Source organism: Microtus ochrogaster, unplaced genomic scaffold (genome assembly GCF_000317375.1).
Source record: "Microtus ochrogaster isolate Prairie Vole_2 unplaced genomic scaffold, MicOch1.0 UNK39, whole genome shotgun sequence".
NCBI lineage: Eukaryota > Metazoa > Chordata > Mammalia > Rodentia > Cricetidae > Microtus > Microtus ochrogaster.
Genome location: NW_004949137.1, coordinates 1825824 through 1832038, shown reverse-complemented (window position 1 = coordinate 1832038; position 6215 = coordinate 1825824).

Sequence of the window (6215 nt, the reverse complement as noted above, 5' to 3'; positions counted from 1 at the left end):
AAAAACCAAAAAAAAAAAAAAAAGAAATAGAAAAAAACCATAAAATATTGTTTCTTCACTGCTCTTTTACAAGAAAGGGACAAAGAAAAATTTGCTTTCACAGTGCCAACATATAATAACTCTCAGGCTGCTAAAAAATGTCAATGTAATATTCTCCAGCAAGGAATGTTAAATAGCCTCACCCCGTGCCAGTATTTTTTAAGTCAACCATTGGAAATGATACATAAGAAATTTCCTGAATCTGTTGTATGCCATTACATAGATGATATTTTGCTATTGGATTCAAATGTAAATACTTTAGATAGAATATTTGAAGAAATAAACAGTTTTGTCTCATTTGGGATCATAAACTGCCCCTGAAAAAATATAAGGGGAGATTCTATCAATTATTTAGATTATAAAATTTATTTACTGAAAATTAGAACAAAAAAGCACACATTAGGAGAGATTGATTGCAGACTCTTAATGACTTCCAAAGTTTTCTAGGAGACATTTCCAATCTACGGTTCACTACTGGGATAAAACTTGACCTAATAATGTATTTAACACAATATTAGATGAAGACAAAGGTTTAAATAGTCACAGGGAATTATCAACTTAAGCTGAGAGAGAAGTGAGTTTGCTTGAAGAAAAATTACAGAGAAAACATGTGAGTTGTGTGGGTCCAAATCTTAACTGCATTCTAGTCATAATACACTCCAAATATTCTCCTACAGAAATTTTAATGCAAAATGAAGATATTTTCTTAGAATGCATCTTTTTACCACATAAATCATCAAGTAAAAAGTTATGAATTTATGTGGAAAATGTCTCTGCTTTTACTATAAAAGGAAAATTAAGATTTTATCAATTAACGTAAATAGACCCAGGAGAAATTATAATGCCTTTTACTAATGATGAAATTAACAAATTATGGGAAGATAGTGGTGATGTGGGATTTCCCTTTGTATGCTGTGTTTACCATTAATGAATAAAGAAACTGCTTTGGACCTATAGCAGGGCAGAACTTAGCTAGGCTGAGAAGACTAAACTGAACGCTAGAAGAAAGAAAGGAGAAGTCAGGAAGAAATTATGGAGCTGGTGCCAAAGACAGACACCCTGAAATTTTGCCAGTAAGCCACTGCCACGTGGTGATACACAGATCAATAGAAATGGGTTAAAGTAATATGTAAGAGGTAGCCAATAAGAAGGTAGAGCTAATGGACCAAGCAGTGATTTAATTAATATAGTGTCTGAGTGATTATTTTGAGGCTAAGTTGCTGGAAATAAACAAGCGACCTCCTTCCAGCTGATAACCACGCTCTGTTACCAACATAGTGGACCTGGCAAAGAGACTGTACTATTTTTTGGGGGGTGGAAGAGAGATTAATAACATCTATTACAAAAGCAAGAGAACTCAACTTATAAAGAGAACTAATTGGAGCTCTACTCACATTGTAAAGAACATACCAATAATGGAAGCTCCTATATTCTACATGCAAGTAAATCAAGAAGGGCAGGTTATAAATCAAAAAATTTAAGTAAAGTAGAACAAAGCCTTTATGATTCTTTCAAGAAGTCAAAATTATATGCTATTCTCATGGTACTAAGGAATTTTTAAAAACCTTTCAAAATAGTGTCATATTCTCAATATGAAGAAAGATTTGCTTAGATATTGAAACCACTGAATTTATACCAAATGATACAGAATTCACTTTATTATTCATTGAGATTAAAGATATAATCAAGAATATGTTTTGTCCCATATACATAACACACAGACAATACCATATGGATCTGCCGTACCCTCTGGTACAAGGTAATACAAAAATTGATCAATTATTGATGGGAAATCATCTTGTCAATAGTCAAGGTTTAGGAAAGGACTTTTCCAATACAGACAACAGGACAAGAAAATTTAAGATGTTCTGCTTATTCTTTATACAACCAAACACCACTACCTAAATAAAGTAACCCAAAGGGTATTAAAAGAAATTAAATCTAGCAGGTGGATGTGTTTCATTTTGTAGAATTCTGAAAATTAAAATATGTACAAAACATGTTTGACACCAATTCAGGTTTTCAATGGCCAACTGCTTTGAGCTTAGAAAAGGCTGATTCAATAATCATACATACTAGAAATTATGGTCATCATGGCTATATCTTCACAAATAAAGGCAATGCTCCAAACTGGGCAGTAGTGGTGCATGTCTTTAATCCCAGTACTCAGGAGGCAGAGGCAGTCAGATCTCTGTGAGTTTGAGGCTAGCCTGGTATACAAGAGCTAGTTCCAGGACAGGCTCTAAAGCTACAGAGGAACCTTGTCTCTAAAAACAAAAACAACAACAACAAAAAAAGACAATGCTCCAACATATATCTCTAAGAAAATGAAACAGTTTTTTGCATAATATAATATAATATAATATAATATAATATAATATAATATAATATAATATTAATGGTATACTGCAAAGTCCTACAGGTCAGGTAGATATAGAAATATCAAATTGAACCATAAGGGTATGTTAACCAAACAGAAAGTGATGATAAAGACCCCCAAAAATGAATTTGCATAATGCTTTATTAATCTTGACTTTTCTTAATGCTTATGAGAAATAAAAAAGGACTGCAGAGAGACATTGGATTTTAGGGAAAAAAAACTTCTGAATTAAATCAACTGATGTATTTCAAGCATGTGTTGACTTTAGAATGGAAACTAGGAGATGTGCTATGTTTGGGAAGGAATTTTGCTTTTGTTTTGACTAGAAGAAAAGCTACAGACATACAAACTAATAAAGATTCACTTTGAAAAAGAGAAATCTCTTGATAACAGGAAATGACAGCTCATCCACAGAGGTGACAGTCCTACATGTTGTGAGGAAACAGCATAAGTGTTGTGGTAGGATTCTGTTCTTTTCTGTGTAGGAAAAATTTATCTTCAAAAAGTTGAGATACTTTGGACATCTAGAAGCCTAAAGAAGAAAATAAAAATGTCCAGAAAGATTCTCCAAGCAAAGAAAGATCTGACTTAGATATCAATATCCTCTGCATGGAAAAAAAATCTCACTAACTAAACATATGTATCTCCCTATTTCTTTGTATAATGGTAGGCAAGACTCTTTTAAAATTCAAAACTGGCTTTGGAGGTAGACAGTGGCTCTCCTTCTCTAAATCCAAGAATGTTGCTAAAAGAAAAATTCTGAGTTTCTGTCTCATAATAGGAACTACCTGGTATGGCACAGAAGGAAGATAAAATATAGGGACTAATATTAGAAAAACTCTACCTTCAAAAATTTTATTTCTTCCCATAACTATTTTCATCTCTATGATACCTTTCTTTGAATATGTCTATTGAAATTCAAGCTTTCTGTTTTGATTAAATAATGTTTAAATTTTCCACAGTGAACAATATATTTTACTGTAGTAATCTTTGAAGTCTTCAGGAAGAAGATGGGGGGCCCAACAACAATTGCACCTGGTTCACATGATGCCATTATGCTGATAATACCACTTAAAAATCAGCTTTGAACTAAAAATGCTCAAAATAATTTTGAGGTAGTCTCACATCACAGACTACTCAAGCAAGGACTTTGATACAAGTGCTGCACTTTCCCATTATACATAGACTGGACAAAAAAATGATACAGCTACTCTCTCGGGACATGACAATTAACCCAATTTTTTTCAGGATCCCTTAAAGACACCACTGCCCACAGACAGCAGGAAGTAAATATAAGAATACAACATCCACATTCCCAAGAGGTAGAGCTGTAGGTTTTTTGTTATTTAATGGATTATGGATATTATAGATATTATAGAATAAAATGGAAGATTATTTGATCTACTCTGAAAAGAAAAAAGAAGGATACAGATAAGGTAAGTTGTTAAATCTACTTTTAAAAATTAACTACTAGTTTTAAATGTTTTACATTGGATTGGACTTTTGTATATTTTATAAAAATTTTGTACATTGATACAAATTTTTTTAAAACATATTGTACATCCATTTCTATTCTTGTTCCATGTATTGTACCTATATAACTCATTTAACATTCTAATACAAATTTCTAGTCATTTAAAATTATTATTACTGTGAGATCCCAACTCAAATAAGACTCCAACTCAAAAAGCCTTCTTGCAGCTGCTTTTAGTACATGCCCTAGGTAGATGGTAATTAGAAATGGAAAAGTACAAAACTTGCAAAACAGCCCTGACTGCCACTCGCACCCAGACCACAGCACCCTACCACCATGCCAAGAAACACCTAACACCCATGATAGGGGTTGAGGACTTTCCAGGACAGAGTTTGGGGTTTTTATGGTATTTCTCGGAAATAGAAGGAACAAATAGCTATGGCCTAAAACTGACCCAAAATGCTATGTTGTATTCCATTGTTCTGTACCTTATACCCATCATTATAATATTGTGGTATTTGCCTATAAAAAGTTGCCGGAATTGCTGTTTGGAGTGCTCTACCTCTTTGAAGACTAGAGTCACCTGGAAGTGCTATCGTAAAAAAGCCTCTTGCTTCTTGCATCTGCTGGACAGGTTAATTGAGTCATGGGGCTTCTCCCTCTTGGGCCTGCACCCAACTGGGAGAGGGTCTTTCATTACCAACTGTTTAGGATAATAAGGAAATGAAGGTTTATAAATAGCCACCTATTGTAATTGAACTTATAGTCACATTAGGTATGTTTTAAGGTCAAATAAAAAATATACTTTAGACAGGTCACCTTCAAACACTTCAGAGATCTAGATAATATGGATTTAAGATGTTTTAATAACCGAGGTTCTTCTTTTTTATGACAATGAGACAAGTCTTCTCCTGGCACCACCAATCTACTTCCAAGAAGATAATGGACATTGAAGAAACTCCACATGGAGATTCCATTCTTTGCGGCAAAAGTAAGCTGCTCAGCAAGGAAATATCCTTGCCTTGTCTGCTGAGAGGGTGCTGTCCTAATTGGAAAACAAGACACAAAAGAAAGTGACTACCAAACATTGTCAAGAGATGATGGACAGGATGTTAGAATGTTCAGCTTCACAGAACAGTCTGTTCAGATATGATAGGCCTGTAGACCAAAGATATTTAACCCAATGCTGCAGAGGATCTCTGGGTGACTGTCCATGCAGCCAGATGTTTCTGTCATTACTCACATTTTTTGGAAGTCACTTCCTTGAACTTCCTGCTTAATCAGTTAATATTATTTCCTTTTTGGATATCTTAGGGAGTTATAGACTTGATAGTTATCATTTTCCTTTGTCTGACACAGAAAGAAAATTATGACAGAAAGTAAATTAGGTACAAAACTTTGGACTCACCAAGATAGGATAGATATGTAGTAATTTCTATGATTTTTTCAAATGCATATAAACTAGACATTTTATGTATCTATTGTCTCTATATATTTTATACTGATTGTGTAGAGTTTTTCTTATATTATAATTTCTTATATTTATATCCTTTTTTATTTTAGACAAAACAATAGGAAGTGCATGAAGATTAGAGAGTAAAATAGCCCTATGTTTAGCATTAGAGACCAGGCAGTAGTAAGACACACATTTAACAGTAGTAGCCACACTAGTTGCCATAGAAACCACGCTGGTCATACCTTTAATCTCAGTGGTACAAGTACTTAATCCCAGAACGAGAGAGGATTTTAAGACAGGAGTAGACATCTCTCAGTCTTATTCTCATTCTGAGATTCTTGAAAATAGGATTGCCATTTTCAGACTGAGGTAAAGGTAAAAGCCAGTGGCTCTTGATTAATGTATTGTCTTTGTGCAGCTCCTTTAAAAACGTAATGTTTAATAAACATATAGGCTAATAGAGAGGCATCTATAGTAGTCAAGTTGTAGTTATATTATTTAGGCTTTCTATAGGTACAGAGATATATTTCAGATAGATAGTTATCCTTCAAACTTTTCAAAGTCTAATAGAATATGGCATTTAAAATGGTTAAGAAATTAGAAATTTTCTTAACAATGAAACACATATGTTCCTGGCAGCACCAATCTCCTTCAAGAGAATGATGGACACTGAATAAGCTTCTTACGAAGTTTGTTAGCCATTTGGGCAAGAAAATGCTTGACTGCACTCTCAGGACCCACAGAAATATGATCATTTCATTAGATGCGGAAAAAGCATTTGACAAAATTCAACACCCCTTTATGATAAAGGTATTGGAGAGATTAGGGATACAAGGGTCATACCTAAATATAATAAAAGCTATATA